Genomic DNA, 18,053 nt, shown 5'->3' on the forward strand with positions numbered 1-18,053 from the left:
TCGGGAGGAAACGGGTATCTTCAACAACAACAAATGCATGATAGGTACATACCATGACAATGTTTCACGAAAAAGCAAAAAAATTACTACTACTAAGGTTGTTAAAGATCTTATAGTAATTTTTCTTCAGTCAAGCAAATGACACCAAACTAGTCAGTAAAAACTTAAAAGTGATTTTGTTTATTGAAATATTACGAACAACATGAGTAGCCGCTTTCTCAACTGTTGTAGGCCGTTTGATGGAAAAAAGTGTTCAAAAGAGTTACGAAATCTCACCGAAAGCACCATAGATAAACTGAAAGCGACTGGTTATGCTCCAATGTCCACATTGAATACAAATTTACGCATTTGCACGTCCTGCCGTCTAAACGTTGACAAAAGAGCAATCTGTATATCATCGGTTGAGCAGAGCGCAGGAAGTTCGAAAACGACAGCAACTGAGGAATTGCCAGATGTATCGACAACAACTGAGGAATTACCAGAAGTATTAAGTGCTGAGAGCCTTGCCACCGTACCATCAGCGAAATCTGTTTCAACAAATCAATCGGAAGATGAGTGTATCCAAAAGGTCAACATCGAACGCTTTAACGAGGGCATAGCTGGGATAAAAGTGACTCTGATTAAATGGAGTAAGATGGACTACGTTTATTACCCGGAGAAAAAATACCGTGAAATAAACGAAGCTGTACGAAGAAACCTCTTCAAATTAGGACCTGATGATGTGGAAAATACAGACTACGATGAGGTAATTATAAATATGAAGGAAAGGTTCTCGAATGCAGCCACGACAAGGAAAGAAAATTATTGATTTTGTCGATGCTGCCAAGTTCGTGGTCTATTCAGGATGCCATTGATGAGTTCAAAACCAATAGAAATACAGTAAAAGAGGCAAAACAATTGAAGAATAACTGTCTTTCAACCAAAAATACTAGGTCTAGTACTGCATTAACAGATGAGACAAAAGAAATAGTACTTCAATATTTTGAAGATGATGAAGTAAGTCGAGCTATGCCTGGTCAAAAGATTATGTATCAGTAAAAAAGATGGAAAGCGTCAAGCAATCCAAACACGATTAATGATGACGACTTTGAAAGAAGCGTACACACGCTTCAAGGAAATTCACGATAATATTAAAATAGGTTTTTCCTCATTTGCAAGCCTTCGGCCAAGGCAATGTAAGCTTCTTTCCAATTCAGGAACACATAATGTGTGTGTGCACAACCCATGAGAATATTAATCTTATTTTACATAGTTTGAAAAGAATCAATTTAACAAAGGATATTAAAATGTTAACTGGTAGTCTTTTGTGTGAAAATACAACATTAAATTGCTATCTACGATCTTGTTCGGATTGTCCAGATTCTTCATCATTGGAAAATACTTTATTCGCTGAGTTTGAAGAAAAATATATTGATCAGTTATCATTTGAGCAATGGGTGACCACGGATAGGTGTGACATAGAAACTATTGTAAAACCTGTAGATGAGTTTGTGTCATATTTTGCTTGAAATTAGAAAGTTTAATCCCTCACGATTTCATTAAAACAGAACAATCCAGCTTTTTAAAAAATACGAAAAATACATTACAAAATGGTGAATTTTTAGTCATTTGTGATTTTTCTGAAAATTACAGCTTTGTATTGCAAGATGAAGTGCAGTCCCATCACTGGAACGTACAACAAGCTACAATTCATCCATTCGTTATTTATTTTAATGGAAGTACGCAAATTGAACACTTAAGTTTTATTATAATTTCCGAAGATTTAAGACACGATTCAGTATCCGTAAACTTGTTCATTGAAAAATGATTAACTTTTTACGCGTTGATAAGCATAAAGAAGTCAAAAGATATATGTTTCATGTCTGATGGAGCAGCGTCGCAGTACAAAAATCGTAAGAATTTTTCGAGCCTATGTCAATTTAAATCAAAGTACGGAATTGATGCAGAATGGCATTTTTGCTACATCACATGGCAAAGGTCCTTGTGATGCTATTGGAGGAACAATAAAGCGCATGGCCACAAGAGCAAGTTTAGCCAAAGAACGTGAGCATCCAATTAAAACTGCGAAAGAACTTTTGATTGGGCAAATCGTAGAAAAGAAAAAGATTTAACCAAATTATCATTTTGTTTTACTACTACTGAAGAGTACGAAATAAAGGCTTCAGAGCTCAGCGAGCAATTTAATAACGCGAAAACGATCCAAGGAACCCAAAAATTTCACTGTTTCATTCCATTGTCGGAAAATAAAATTAAAGCAAAACTATACTCAAACTGTGCTGACAATAATTCAAAAGTGTTCGATATTTTAAAAAATTTGAATAAAAATAAATAAAAAATAAGTATTAATAAACTGTTTTCATGATATCATAACCCATACCAAAATTCAAACCCAAAACTCTTAGAGTTTCTATAACAACATTGTGTAACTTCCACATTTAATTTAATACTTAGGATAATATTAATTCATTTTTATTTATTTATACATATAATATTTATACATATAATATACATAATATCGATGAATACATAAATATGGAATATCATACAAACAACTTGTTTAACGCACGCAAGGCCATTAACAATAAAATCAGCATCAAACTGCGATTCTTGAAAAAAAATACACGGAACTTTTTTTTGTTTACTATATGTGAAAATTGTGAAATGTTTGAAATGTCATTACTTTTTTTGTTTATTAGTTTACTATCACCAAATTTTTATGGTAGATAGCTAATATAATGGACCGTTTTCCCTAAAAAATTACGTTCGAAAAAAGATAGGGTTTTGAGATATTTGAGTTTTGTGACAAAATGATATTTTTAAAGGCAAAAATTTTTTTTTACTGTGCACATTTTCTTAAGAATCACCATTTAGTTGTCTAACTTTGCTGAAAAAATCATAACAATCGAACATTCCGTTTTTACTGTGCAGCTTTTTAAATATTTTTGAACCATTTTCACATACACCCTTTTGAAAAGTTAGTCGTGACTCAATATGAAGATTTGATATCGAAAAATGACGATTTAGATGAAATTGAAAAACTGTGCAAAGTTTCAACTCAATAGAAAATCATGAATTAAAAATTTTCTTAAATTTTGATGCTGTTGCTTGGAATCGCTCAATTGTGTTGTTCGCAGCGCTAGAACGAAGCGACTGATCGAGGTTGAAACGATCGATGCTGTTGTGAAACTCAGTTGGATCGTGCATTGCCGGACCCGACATCGCGAACTGTTGAAGTCTCGTGGAAAAGTTTGAGTCACGTCGAACCGTTGTGGAGATTGACATTAGCCCATTCAGCGTTTTCAGATTTTCGCCAAATTGACCAACCCGCAGATCCATCGAGTCAACACGCAGCAGAAGATCCCTCATCGTTTTCAAGATAACAGCTTCTCGGTCCATAACGCTCGGATGGAAATTTACTCGGCAGGTTTCACAAAACCAGAGTAAACCAACATTAGCTGCCCATGCTTTGAAGTTTGTAACATTCAACCCAACGCACCCAGGATGAAAAACCCTTCCGCACGACCCACTGCACAAAACACTCCTATCAGACCGCGCAAAATTCCTAGCGCACGCCTTACATTCCTCCATGATTACCAATTATCTTCTACCCCACAGATAAATCAACCCAAAACCTAATTCCCTACGACAACGAAATTAAAGTGATGTCGTGAGGCCAGTTTAAAACAGCAAACACCTCGTGCCCAAGCTCATACAGCGTGTTCCTAAAAATCCTCCTTTATCGTTTCACTTTGCCTTCACTTAAGCCGTTGTTGAACCAGAGCATGCACGTCGATTGAATACTTCGGCTTTTGATACCACCGATCGTACCAAGCCACACTACTCTATCCAACTTTCAGCACCACCGCGAATGAAGCGTGTGGATGCGCACTGAATGGACCTCCACCAAAGCGGTTTTCAAAACAGAGTCACGCGCGTCGACTGAAATGTTTCGGCTTTTGAGACTGCCGAACGCACCAGGACCTGCTGCTCTAATCGAAAACAACAGCACCGCTTCGGGCGGGTGAATGCACAGAGCAAAACAAACCGGGGGATTTAGTACTAATCGACTGAGTGGCTGGATCACGTTTGTGAGTGCGGAGATATAACGCCTGCACGATATCACTACTGTTGTTTTCGGTACTTACTTTGTATTTGGATAGATCCCGCTGAGATGAAGACAATTTTGGAATCACAATTGCACTCCGGTTTGCATAGAAACTGCTTAGCCTTCAGTTGTGTTCCGTTTAGGAGCAGTGTTTCAGGGTTTACCCGGCACAGTGGCTGGTACAACTTAAAATGATTCGTTTTTGACATATTGATAATCATAATCAAAAAATAAATAGAAGTTTTTTTTGCGACAAAAATTCAAAAGTTTGCTTTTGTAAATGGGCAGATTTCGAGTTGTATTGTACGAAACCGTCGAATTGTACCTAAGTCAATGTAGAAGACAATGCTGTGATGCCGGGGAATGATGTTAAAATCAGGGTGAAACTCCCGATCACAAAAACATCGCAATGCAATTTTTTAACTAAACATATTAAAATATCTCATTTATTTGAAGCTCGGATCTCAATATTGTTAACATTTTTCTAGAGTTTCCATTTTCCGGCCATTTTAGCTGTCCCGGGATTCGTGATGATATTTTTCGTATATCCCGGGAATTCCCGGGATCGAGGGATTTTTTTTATGTCTTAAGAAATTATTATTTTTAAAAACGGTTTATTAAATTCTTAGGAGAAAAAATCATATTTTTTTTAAGGCCGATGATACAGGGTTCAAATTAAAACTCAATTCAATTTTAACTTTAATCGATTCCTTCGAAATACGACTTCATGAAGCAAATAATATTCGTTTTGAAACAGATGTTCGCCGAGTATGACCCTTTTTCCAATTTAGGTCACTGCCAACGCCTCTCCTCCTATCACTTCTAAGAGGCCACGATGGCGTTATAATAACGCAGACTGGAAGTCCTTGGGTAGCAGCACCCGACTTCTCCAAGGTCGTTCTCGACGCCGCTGGTCTATCCATCCCTTAGAACAGTTCTTGGCCAGGACGCAAAGGCTTTCGTTGTTGGTCGGACGAAACGCGTCGAGCTGTTGAAGCCAGAAACAAAGCCCTTTGAGCGATCAAGAGGTTTCCCCAGGGGTCACCCGAGAAAGGTAAGTGCATTGGAAAACTACAAACAAAAGCACTATGAGTGCTGAACGGTTATCCTAAAAGAAGCAGTGGGAAGACTTCCTTGACTCCATCAATTCGGTCCAATCCACCGCCAAACTCGGGAAAAGTTGCTTAGTGACAAGCGTGGATCTTCCTCCATCCACATCGATTCGCAAGACCGTACTATTTCCGAACCGCTGGATGTGGCAAATGCACTCGGGCAGTACTTAGAATCTCTCGCATCAAAGGCTCATAGCCACCAGGGCTCTGACGCTGCAGAACTTTCGAGTCCCGCCGGACTTGCTTAGTTCCCCAATAAACCAGCCCTTTTCGTTTGCCGAGCCTCCATTCTTGCCAGTAGCAAAGGGAAGTCGTGCGGTCCAGATGGAATGGGGAATGCTGAAAAACCTTGCCCCTACCGCCAAAATAGTATTCCTTGATCTGGTGAATCAAGCCTGGACGAATCAAACTTTTCCCGACGAGTGGCGCCTCAGCCACGTTATTCCGATACCTAACAGTTTCTCCTCCCGCGACGCCGCAGATTACCGGCCTATCTCGCTGACCTCCTAGCTTTTGTGCACAACTTCCTCACCAGCCGGTCCTTCCGGGTATTTATCGGCAATTCCGCCTCCAGAACCTTCCCAGAGGAGACTGGGGTCCCGCAGGCAGGGGTCTGTCCTAGCAGTAACCCTGTTTCTGGTTGCCATGAATCCCCAAGAACATCTACATCTTCGTCTACGGGTACGACATCCTGCTTGTGGTAGTCGGAGACACTCCGGCGCGAACGCGTATCCGAACCCAAGCAGCGGTTAGTGCAGTTCATCGGTGGGCCTCGTCGATTGGCTTCACCATGTCGGCCGAAAAAAGCGTTCGCGGACATGTGTGCTATGGACGGCACCGTATCTCCGACCCTAGTCTCAAGATTAACGGGCAGACAACTCCAAACCGGAAACTCGTCAAGGTCCTCGGAGTCTCCATCGACCGAGGACTGACCTTCGTCCCTGACCGGAAACCATAGGAACCCTCTCCTTGCTCAATGCGATCCGATCATGCACATGATGGCCGTCATCAATCTCCCCCCGGTGACTAGGGTCCACTGGCATGGAGCGAGGAGCTGGAACTCCTCCACAGCCAACAAAAATAGCTTCATTACGAGGCGTTTTAAAAGAGGGGATACCACGGAAGCTCTTCGAAGGTCGGTCGCCGAGTTGCTTAACACTGAGCTTAGGGACCATGAACATCGATACACTGACGGTTCCCTTTCGAGAGAAGGGGTCGGCTTAGGCGTTACCGGGAGCTACCTAACGATCTCGGACTGCCTTCCTGCACAATGAAGCGTCTTCTCGGCGGAATCCGAAGCTCTGTTGATTGGCGCTACTACCCCCTCCGACAAACCAGTCCTAGTTCTGGCTGATTCCGCTAGTGCCATAGCTGCAGTACAAAGGGACCACCCGAAACATCCATGGATCCAGGCCATCCTCGCTGATGAACAACAATCGACAACCTTCGCCTGGATTCCCGGGCACTGCAGGGTGCCAGGCAACGTTACTGCGGACATTCTGGCTGGAGCCGGCCACCAAGGCCGGCGTTTCACAACGTCGGTTCCCCTGGCTGACGTTAAAGCCTGGATCAAAAAGATCGTCAGCCAGGGATTGGGATTAGTACCTTTTCCTATACAGTAGCAGTTATATACCTGGCCACGTCCTTACAATAACGGAAGGGGATGGAATGTTTGCTCAACATCTACTAGTGAAGATATAGGGAACCAATACAACCTTCATAGATATCTCGGGAAGGCAAATTTGTGTTAGTGGGTAAGGTGAATGATAGGGAGCTCTATTCTACAATATAGAGCGTTTGCCAATAATAGTATATGCTGAAAAATGATTGAAATATATTCATTAATTTACTTTCGAACCGTCCAAAGCAGAAAAAAGTGACCACAAACTCGGATCTCGCGAATGTTCTGGGTCCTACCTAAAACACCGTGCGAGCTATCTGCTTACTGACCAGAAATACAATAAAACAGGCACTCAATCGCATAAAAAAATCAAAATGTACAAATAATGTGAAAGAATTAGGGACTTACGAGTAATCCTGGATCCTAAACTCATTTTCGTAGACCGCTACAACTTGATCGTTTTTAGGGCCTTGAACATGCTAGAGATTCATAAATCGTTTCTGTCGTATACGCACCTGACTCAGCCGAAGAGTCATTAAAATCGCGAACACAAATAAAAAAACACAACCGTTTGGCTATAACATGGTCAATAGACTGAATCTCTCATACACATTTCTCCTTTCTCAAGCTTCCTTCCGTCCGACTCAGAATGCCACATTCACATTTCTCGCTTAACTTTTCAAAAGGACCTAAGTAACATTTTTTTCATGATTTAATTTTAGTACTGCAATCAAAAGCTTTCATATTGGTCTGTTGATTGCGCTATTCAAATTAATTCACGAAAAAAATGTTACTTAGGACCTTTTGAAAAGTTAAGCGAGATTTCATCTCATTCATAAGTCCATTATACTACGTCACATTCGTCAATCAGCTCATCAAAGTGTGCACTTTCATTCTGAGCTTTTCAACATTGAAAGCTCTGAAGCAGTGGACTTTGAAGACATGTCGACATTAAGATGTTGATATCCTAACACTCAGAGAAATATACATGCATGATGTAAACATATTTTAAATAGTCAGATGGCCGATTGTATTCAGTGAAACTGTACTACAACTTTAACCAGCAATATACCGTACAAATGCTATACAGGGGTTAGACAAAAAGGTTGAGATAGGTAAAAATAAGTCAAAATTCAAATCAGCATAACTTTGCGTATAATGATCCGATTTTGATAAAACCAGGACCATCAGAAGCGGACACTCTTCTAGTATACTGTCCCCTTGCAAAACCTGAGATTGGTCCTTGGCCACCGGAGATGTTCCGGGTTTTCCGAGGGTATGTTCAAGATGCATTTTTTCCACTGCTTGTCATTTTATGTGACGTTAACTTTCATCACGTTTTATGCTTTCTCCGAAAACTAGAACTAATATGCCAGCCAATGGTGGCTGTAGATCGAGAATCCATCTAAACTACACAGAGATACGGCCATTTCCGTAAAAACGGTACCGATAACATGAAGAAATGATAACAAATCGGAATAATGCAAATATGAGTATCTGACTTTATGGCTTTGCGAGACGACCCAAGCAGCACAAGTCATGCAAATCTGGTTGCAGCAACTTAATTGTGACTGAATCTGGTCATATATAAGTTACTGTGTTCTATGTGTAACATCCGTGCTACTCGGGGATGATTACAGAAACATTTCCAGAATGATAGTGTCCACTGCCACCCTTATATCAGGTTCTATGGGACTTCCAGGAGGGGCCGGTTTTAGCACCATCTGGAACCATGCATATATGGGTGTCAAAATTTATGTTTTCCCAAGACGATGAATATAGGATCTTTATTAGAGATATATTTTGAAGAATGTAAGACGCTTTGGCCAATTTGTAACAGGTTCCGGAAGTTCTGCGAAAGTGACATTTGTTCAGGGTGTATGGCCAATCCCGCATCGTTTTCACGAAAATGGCCATATCTCTGTGTATACCTAACGGATTTTAGATCTGCAGCCAGCATTGGTCAGCATATTAGTTCTAGTTTCTGGGGGAAGCATTAAACATGATGGCAGTAAACGTCATATAAAATGACAAGCAGCAGAAAAAATGCATTTTTAACATACCCTTGGAAAACCCGGAACACCACCGGTGGCCAAGGGCCAATCAGAGGTTTCGCATAGGGCCAGTATACTAGAAGAGTTTCCGCGTCCGATGGTCCCAGTTTGATCAAAATCGGATCATTCTACGCAAAGTTATGCTGATTTGAATTTCGACAAATTTTTGCCTATCTCAACCTTTTTGTCTAACCCCTGTATATAACAAATGTAATATCATTACTTGAATACTACAGCATTGTATGGTCTCTATTTTCAATCACGCGCGAGGAAAGATTAGAATCAGTTCAAAAACAATTTCTGTTATACGCTTTTCGTAAATTAGGTTGGCCACTATTTCCACCTTCATCATATGAAGCACGCTGTATGCTTATTGGCATACAAACATTGGGAGAGCAACTTGAATTTTTTTCCGCCACATACCCCTACAAAGGTTTGAGCTAGACGATTTATATTTACGATTTATAATTACGATGGCTTGTTCATGATATAGTTTAGCAACGTATTGATTCGTCTGAAATTCTATCGCAATAAGAAAATTTCTTCGACATCGAAGAATATTTTCAACCAATTACGCGAAATTTTGGCCTCATAATCGAATGATGACTATAGACCTAACAGTGTTTCGGTATAACATCAAACAATATTTTCAAAGATCGAAAGCTAGCACATCAGCTAGCTAAATGTAATTTGCAAACTCTTTTTACACTAAACTATTGACTTAACAATATTGTGGTTCAATCGTGAATAAACAATTTATACAATACCAATGAATAATAAACAATGGGAGTTAAACAAATAGGTCGAGTCAAGTACGAGACACTGAAGACGGCCTTACTGTTGAGGTCGAAATACGTATCTGTCAAGATACAATTAAGTGGTGGAATTCAATGGGATTGCATTAACTCGTCTTATGACAAGTGAAGACATTCCACTAAAAAGCTCAAAATAATTTTCTTATCTTCCACAAATTTGTTCGGGGAAAGAAAGTCGATATGTAATAATACTAGATTTTCCGGGAGGCTAGATGAGCAAGAGCTGTGAGATAGCTCCCAGGTCACGGTCAGAAATGATTTAGAAAAAAATCGCGCTGCTCTAGGACCATTGCACAATCCAATGCCACAAGCCAAATTAGGTAGAAATAGCTATTTTAAGCCTTAAATAGCAGAGTTAGAAAAAAACTTTGTTGTACAAAGTTGTTCCTAATAGTAAAAACCTTATTCGGGTGTGGAGCCTTTTTTTTCATTTCAACTTGAGGTGGTCCCACAAAAAATAGTTTTTTCCGTTCTAACTTTTTTATTTCAAATTTCACAGTTAAGTCGTCTTCAGAGCTCTTCAAGGCGCAACTTTTGTGGTATCTTTTGTCAATATGTTTCGCAGATCAAAAGTTATTTACATTTTACTTAGAAAATTAGTATTTTTTTAAATGTCAATATCTCTGGATAGCGCAGACATAAATCACATATTTGATTTATGGAATGAGTTAATGACAAACTACTAAATGATCGATACCAAATTATAAAATGATCGAAAATATCATCACTTGTCATAACGAGGAAGGGAAATGGTCGCATTAGCGAATTACGTCTGATGATGGCTGAAGAATAGTAGGCCGAAACGCGTAACGTGAAAAATGCCTTTTTGATTTCATCGTCACCGAAAAAAGCCAATTAATTTCAATTAATTAATTAATAACATAGTTTTGTTTGCCATAACTTTTTCAAATCAGGTTTGTTATAAATAGAGTCTTCGAGAAATTTTGTGAAGCGTTTTCAAACTCATTATTTGTTATATACATTTTGTTCCATCAAGTTCCTCCGGGAATTCCTCCGGAAGTTCCTCCGGGAATTCCTCCGGAAGTTCCTCCGGGAATTCCTCCGGAAGTTCCTCCGGGAATTCCTTCGGAAGTTCCTCCGGGAATTCCTCCGGAAGTTCCTCCGGGAATTCCTCCGGAAGTTCCTCCGGGAATTCCTCCGAAGTTCCTCCGGAATTCCTCGGAAGTTCCTCCGGAATTCCTCCGGAAGTTCCTCCGAATTCCTCCGGAAGTTCCTCCGGAATTCCTCCGGAAGTTCCTCCGGGAATTCCTCCGGAAGTTCCTCCGGGAATTAATCAAGTTCCTCCAGGGAATTCCTCCGGAAGTTCCTCCGGGAATTCCTCCGGAAGTTCCTCCGGGAATTCCTCCGGAAGTTCCTCCGAATTCCTCCGAAGTTCCTCCGGAATTCCTCCGGAAGTTCCTCCGGAATTCCTCCGGAAGTTCCTCCGGAATTCCTCCGGAAGTTCCTCCGGAATTCCTCCGGAAGTTCCTCCGGAATTCCTCCGGAAGTTCCTCCGGGAATTCCTCCGGAAGTTCCTCCGGGAATTCCTCCGGAAGTTCCTCCGGGAATTCCTCCGGAAGTTCCTCCGGGAATTCCTCCGAAGTTCCTCCGGGAATTCCTCCGGAAGTTCCTCCGGGAATTCCTCCGGAAGTTCCTCCGAATTCCTCCGGAAGTTCCTCCGGAATTCCTCCGAAGTTCCTCCGGGAATTCCTCCGGAAGTTCCTCCGGGAATTCCTCCGAATTCCTCCGGAAGTTCCTCCGGAATTCCTCCGGAAGTTCCTCCGGGAATTCCTCCGGAAGTTCCTCCGGAATTCCTCCGGAAGTTCCTCCGGGAATTCCTCCGGAAGTTCCTCCAGGAATTCCTCCGGAAGTTCCTCCGGGAATTCCTCCGGAAGTTCCTCCGGGAATTCCTCCGGAAGTTCCTCCGGGAATTCCTCCGGAAGTTCCTTCGGGAATTCCTCCGGAAGTTCCTCCGTGAATTCCTCCGAAGTTCCTCCGGGAATTCCTCCGGAAGTTCCTCCGGAATTCCTCCGAAGTTCCTCCGGAATTCCTCCGGAAGTTCCTCCGGGAATTCCTCCGGAAGTTCCTCCGGAATTCCTCCGAAGTTCCTCCGAATTCCTCCGGAAGTTCCTCCGGAATTCCTCCGGAAGTTCCTCCGGAATTCCTCCGGAAGTTCCTCCGGGAATTCCTCCGGAAGTTCCTCCGGGAATTCCTCCGGAAGTTCCTCCGGAATTCCTCCGGAAGTTCCTCCGGAATTCCTCCGGAAGTTCCTCCGGGAATTCCTCCGGAAGTTCCTCCGGGAATTCCTCCGGAAGTTCCTCCGAATTCCTCCGGAAGTTCCTCCGGAATTCCTCCGGAAGTTCCTCCGGGAATTCCTCCGGAATTCCTCCGGAAGTTCCTCCGGGAATTCCTCCGGAAGTTCCTCCGAATTCCTCCGAAGTTCCTCCGGGAATTCCTCCGGAAGTTCCTCCGGGAATTCCTCCGGAAGTTCCTCCGAATTCCTCCGGAAGTTCCTCCGGGAATTCCTCCGGAAGTTCCTCCGGAATTCCTCCGGAAGTTCCTCCGGAATTCCTCCGGAAGTTCCTCCGGGAATTCCTCCGAAGTTCCTCCGGAATTCCTCCGGAAGTTCCTCCGGAATTCCTCCGAAGTTCCTCCGGGAATTCCTCCGGAAGTTCCTCCGGGAATTCCTCCGAAGTTCCTCCGGGAATTCCTCCGGAAGTTCCTCCGGAATTCCTCCGGAAGTTCCTCCGAATTCCTCGGAAGTTCCTCCGGAATTCCTCCGAAGTTCCTCCGGGAATTCCTCCGGAAGTTCCTCCGAATTCCTCCGGAAGTTCCTCCGGGAATTCCTCCGGAAGTTCCTCCGAATTCCTCCGGAAGTTCCTCCGGAATTCCTCCGGAAGTTCCTCCGGAATTCCTCCGGAAGTTCCTCCGGGAATTCCTCCGGAAGTTCCTCCGGAATTCCTCCGAAGTTCCTCCGAATTCCTCCGGAAGTTCCTCCGAATTCCTCCGGAAGTTCCTCCGAATTCCTCCGAAGTTCCTCCGGGAATTCCTCCGAAGTTCCTCCGAAGTTCCTCCGGGAATTCCTCCGAAGTTCCTCCGAATTCCTCCGGAAGTTCCTCCGGGAATTCCTCCGGAAGTTCCTCCGGGAATTCCTCCGGAAGTTCCTCCGAATTCCTCCGGAAGTTCCTCCGGAATTCCTCCGAAGTTCCTCCGGGAATTCCTCCGAAGTTCCTCCGGAATTCCTCCGGAAGTTCCTCCGGAATTCCTCCGAAGTTCCTCCGGAATTCCTCCGGAAGTTCCTCCGAATTCCTCCGAAGTTCCTCCAGAATTCCTCCGGAAGTTCCTCCGGGAATTCCTCCGGAAGTTCCTCCGGAATTCCTCCGAAGTTCCTCCGGGAATTCCTCCGGAAGTTCCTCCGAATTCCTCCGGAAGTTCCTCCGGGAATTCCTCCGGAAGTTCCTCCGGGAATTCCTCCGGAAGTTCCTCCGAATTCCTCCGGAAGTTCCTCCGGGAATTCCTCCGGAAGTTCCTCCGGAATTCCTCCGGAAGTTCCTCCGGAATTCCTCCGAAGTTCCTCCGGGAATTCCTCCGAAGTTCCTCCGGGAATTCCTCCGGAAGTTCCTCCGGAATTCCTCCGAAGTTCCTCCGGAATTCCTCCGGAAGTTCCTCCGAATTCCTCCGAAGTTCCTCCGAATTCCTCCGAAGTTCCTCCGAATTCCTCCGGAAGTTCCTCCGAATTCCTCCGGAAGTTCCTCCGAATTCCTCCGGAAGTTCCTCCGGAATTCCTCCGGAAGTTCCTCCGAATTCCTCCGAAGTTCCTCCGGGAATTCCTCCGGAAGTTCCTCCTGAATTCCTCCGAAGTTCCTCCGAATTCCTCCGAAGTTCCTCCGGGAATTCCTCCGAAGTTCCTCCGGGAATTCCTCCGGAAGTTCCTCCGGAATTCCTCCGGAAGTTCCTCCGGGAATTCCTCCGAAGTTCCTCCGGGAATTCCTCCGAAGTTCCTCCGGAATTCCTCCGGAAGTTCCTCAGGAATTCCTCCGGAAGTTCCTCCGGAATTCCTCCGAAGTTCCTCCGGGAATTCCTCCGAAGTTCCTCCGAATTCCTCCGGAAGTTCCTCCGGAATTCCTCCGGAAGTTCCTCCGGGAATTCCTCCGGAAGTTCCTCCGGAATTCCTCCGGAAGTTCCTCCGGGAATTCCTCCGGAAGTTCCTCCGGGAATTCCTCCGGAAGTTCCTCCGGGAATTCCTCGGAAGTTCCTCCGGAATTCCTCCGAAGTTCCTCCGAATTCCTCCGGAAGTTCCTCCGGGAATTCCTTCGAAGTTCCTCCGGAATTCCTCCGAAGTTCCTCCGAATTCCTCGGAAGTTCCTCCGAATTCTGAATTCCTCCGGAAGTTCCTCCGGGAATTCCTCCGGAAGTTCCTCCGAATTCCTCCGAAGTTCCTCCGGGAATTCCTCCGGAAGTTCCTCCGAATTCCTCCGGAAGTTCCTCCGGGAATTCCTCCGAAGTTCCTCCGAATTCCTCCGGAAGTTCCTCCGGAATTCCTCCGAAGTTCCTCCGGAATTCCTCCGAAGTTCCTCCGGGAATTCCTCCGGAAGTTCCTCCGGGAATTCCTCCGGAAGTTCCTCCGGAAGTTCCTCCGGAATTCCTCCGAAGTTCCTCCGGGAATTCCTCCGGAAGTTCCTCCGGAATTCCTCCGGAAGTTCCTCCGGGAATTCCTCCGGAAGTTCCTCCGGAATTCCTCCGGAAGTTCCTCCGGAATTCCTCCGAAGTTCCTCCGGAATTCCTCGGAAGTTCCTCCGAATTCCTCCGGAAGTTCCTCCGGGAATTCCTCCGGAAGTTCCTCCGGGAATTCCTCCGGAAGTTCCTCCGAATTCCTCCGGAAGTTCCTCCGGGAATTCCTCCGGAAGTTCCTCCGGAATTCCTCCGGAAGTTCCTCCGGGAATTCCTCCGGAAGTTCCTCCGAATTCCTCCGGAAGTTCCTCCGGGAATTCCTCCGGAAGTTCCTCCGGAATTCCTCCGGAAGTTCCTCCGGGAATTCCTCCGGAAGTTCCTCCGGGAATTCCTCCGAAGTTCCTCCGGGAATTCCTCCGGAAGTTCCTCCGGGAATTCCTCCGAAGTTCCTCCGGGAATTCCTCCGGAAGTTCCTCCGGGAATTCCTCCGAAGTTCCTCCGGAATTCCTCCGAAGTTCCTCCGGAATTCCTCCGGAAGTTCCTCCGGGAATTCCTCCGGAAGTTCCTCCGGGAATTCCTCCGGAAGTTCCTCCGGGAATTCCTCCGGAAGTTCCTCCGGAATTCCTCCGGAAGTTCCTCCGAATTCCTCGGAAGTTCCTCCGGGAATTCCTCCGGAAGTTCCTCCGGAATTCCTCCGGAAGTTCCTCGGGAATTCCTCCGGAAGTTCCTCCGAATTCCTCCGGAAGTTCCTCCGGAATTCCTCCGAAGTTCCTCCGGAATTCCTCCGGAAGTTCCTCCGGGAATTCCTCCGGAAGTTCCTCCGGGAATTCCTCGGAAGTTCCTCCGAATTCCTCCGGAAGTTCCTCCGGAATTCCTCCGAAGTTCCTCCAGGAATTCCTCCGGAAGTTCCTCCAGGAATTCCTCCCAGAAGTTCCTCCGGGAATTCCTCCGGAAGTTCCTCCGGGAATTCCTCCGGAAGTTCCTCCGGGAATTCCTCCGGAAGTTCCTCCGGGAATTCCTCCGGAAGTTCCTCCGGGAATTCCTCCGGAAGTTCCTCCGGGAATTCCTCCGGAAATTCCTCCGGAAATTCCTCCGGAAGTTCCTCCGGGAATTCCTCCGGAAGTTCCTCCAGGAATTCCTCCGGAGGTTCCTCCGGGAATTCCTCCGGAAGTTCCTCCAGGAATTCCTTCGGAAGTTCCTTCGGGAATTCCTTCGGAAGCTCCTCCGGGAATTCCTTCAGAAGTTCCTCCGGGAATTCCTCCGGAAGTTTCTCCGGGAACATGCTGCTCTCTGGCCACCGAGATTGCCTCTTCGATGGCGAACAGCTGGCGGTCGATACTTTCCGGCGTCTCCAGACGCACCTCGTAATCGACGGAGTTGCTGGAACCGCTGCCAGTTCACTCGATGGTAGTTTCGCCGTAACTGCTGGTGCCGATTGACCGAGGAGCGATCTTCCGCCACCACCGGATAGTGATCCGAACTGAGCTCCTGGTGGACGACCGGCAGCGAGACATGATCATTCATGTTCGTGATGTATAGGTCGAGGGTTGCATGGGTACCGGACCGACTCAGCCGAGTGGGGGAATCCGGGCTCAAGATCGTGTAGTGACCTTCCTCCATATCGTTGCTCCAGATGGTGCCGTTTCGATTGCCGCGACTGTTGCCCCAGGCTTGATGTTTGGCATTCAAGTCGCCGGCAATGATATACTGGCCTTGCCTCCGCGTAAGCTTGACGATGTCCCTCCGAGGAGAAGCCGATGATCCATCGCCGGCTTTGGCTTGCGTTGGACAGTACGCCGCGATGAGCGCGATTGTGCCGACCGAAGTGGTGATTTCGACACCGATAGCCTCGATGACACTGAGCTGGAAGCTTGGAAGCATACGACAGTTGATGTTGTAGCGAAGAGCGATGGCCACACCGCCTCCCCTGGTCGGCCGGTCGAGTCGCACGATGCGGAAGTCCGGGATGTTGACGTTCACCTCCGGTTTTAGGTGCGTTTCGGTGATGAACGCCACGTCCAGGGCCGGATTTAGCCGGAAGGGGGCCCCGGGGCCGGCAGTATGTGGGGGCCCCAAAATGTACAAAATAGGTTAGTTTTGGTACATAAAATTTGTGGAGGCCCGGGGCCATGGCCCCCCCGCCCCCCCCTAAATCAGGCCCTGCACGTCTATTGCCTTCTCCTCAATTATATTGCTCTTGCGTGAGCAAGCGTTCCAGTTGACCAGGCTCACCCTAGCAGCCATTTTCAATGATGAACATGCCAAGAGTGAAGACCTGGTCGAAGCGGGTTTTGCAGCCGCGCAGCCGAGTGGCAAGCTGCGCGAAGATCGGCATCAGTTGCTCCGGAGTGTACAGCGGAGCAGATTCTTCCGATGGGACGGCTTCGTTCTCCGACTGCCGATGGAACCCAGGAGGAGGGAGCGGGGGCCATTCGCTGGTGGATGGTGCCGGCGATGCTGGAGCTTGGACCGATGCAGCTGCCGCTGCCAGTCGCTTATGCGGCTGTAGCGGTTGGAGTATTGGAAACACATGACGGGGAGCCGGGATGGCTGGAAAGTTCACCTCGTTGATCACAGGAACACGGTTCTTCTTCGGAATGGTCCTGGTGGAAGCCTTCTTCCGGATTTCCAGGAACTCGGCTCGCTTTGGGCCCGATGTGGTGGCCCGATGTTTGTCGCCACAGTTGGCGCACTTGGGATCGGCCACCTCCATTTTGTCGCACTCATCAGTCAGATGGGGTTCGCCACACTTGTTGCAGCGCGGCTTCATGCGGCAGTTCCTGGTGCCGTGCCCGAAATTGAAGCAGTTGGCGCACTGCGTGACGTCACGGTGCACTGGCCGATATCGCTCCCAGTCAACGACGGTGTAATTTATAACGCCGACCAGCTTCAGGTCCTTCCACGTGCTGGAGAGGTGCTCCAGGTGGACCAGGTAAAGCTGGTCGCGATATCTCCTCGTCTTGTCGTGACGAGCGATCTTGTGCACGGCCACCGGTTTCAATCCGCAACTTTCGAGCTCAGCTTTTAGCTCCTCTTCCTTCATGTCGTGAAGTCCTCGCAGCAAAGCCTTGAGCGGCTTCGTGCCGGGGTGGTCATGAGTGTAGTACTCATACTTGTGGACCTCGAGGAACTCCACGATGGATTGATGATGGTCCTTGTTTGCCGGCATTACTTTCACGCCCTCGCTGCAGAGCCGAAAAGTACATTTCAGCCCTTTAGCCATCAGCTGGCGAATTTTTTGGGCGCAAATCCGGTGGATCGCCCTTGACAAACACGGGCGGGCACTTCTCCTTCCGCTCCGGTTGTACCTGCGGCAGCTGCGATTGCTGCTTCTTCCTCTTTTTCGGCGGATTGCCGGCGTCATCAAGTGGCAACGGAGAGAACACGTTGCTCTGCAAAAGCTGCTTGAAGGGGTTACCCGCGCCTCCAAGAGCAGTGCGCTTAGGCACTTTTCCAGCAACCGAATCGGCCACCGAGTCTCCCATGACGGGTCCGGGAGAAAATAACGCCAACGCGACAATCGAAAACGTAAACAGCGAACGAACGAGAAAAAACACTTGGAAAAAAAGCGCAGGCAAAAAAACACGTCCGTACGTGTTGCTGTCTCGAACTGGGATGATGGCTCGCGCGCACGGAGAAGCTGCTTCTTGTAATCAATAAAGTTAATCCTGTAGC

This window comes from Armigeres subalbatus, chromosome 1 (genome assembly GCF_024139115.2).
Source record: "Armigeres subalbatus isolate Guangzhou_Male chromosome 1, GZ_Asu_2, whole genome shotgun sequence".
Taxonomy (NCBI): Eukaryota; Metazoa; Arthropoda; class Insecta; order Diptera; family Culicidae; genus Armigeres; species Armigeres subalbatus.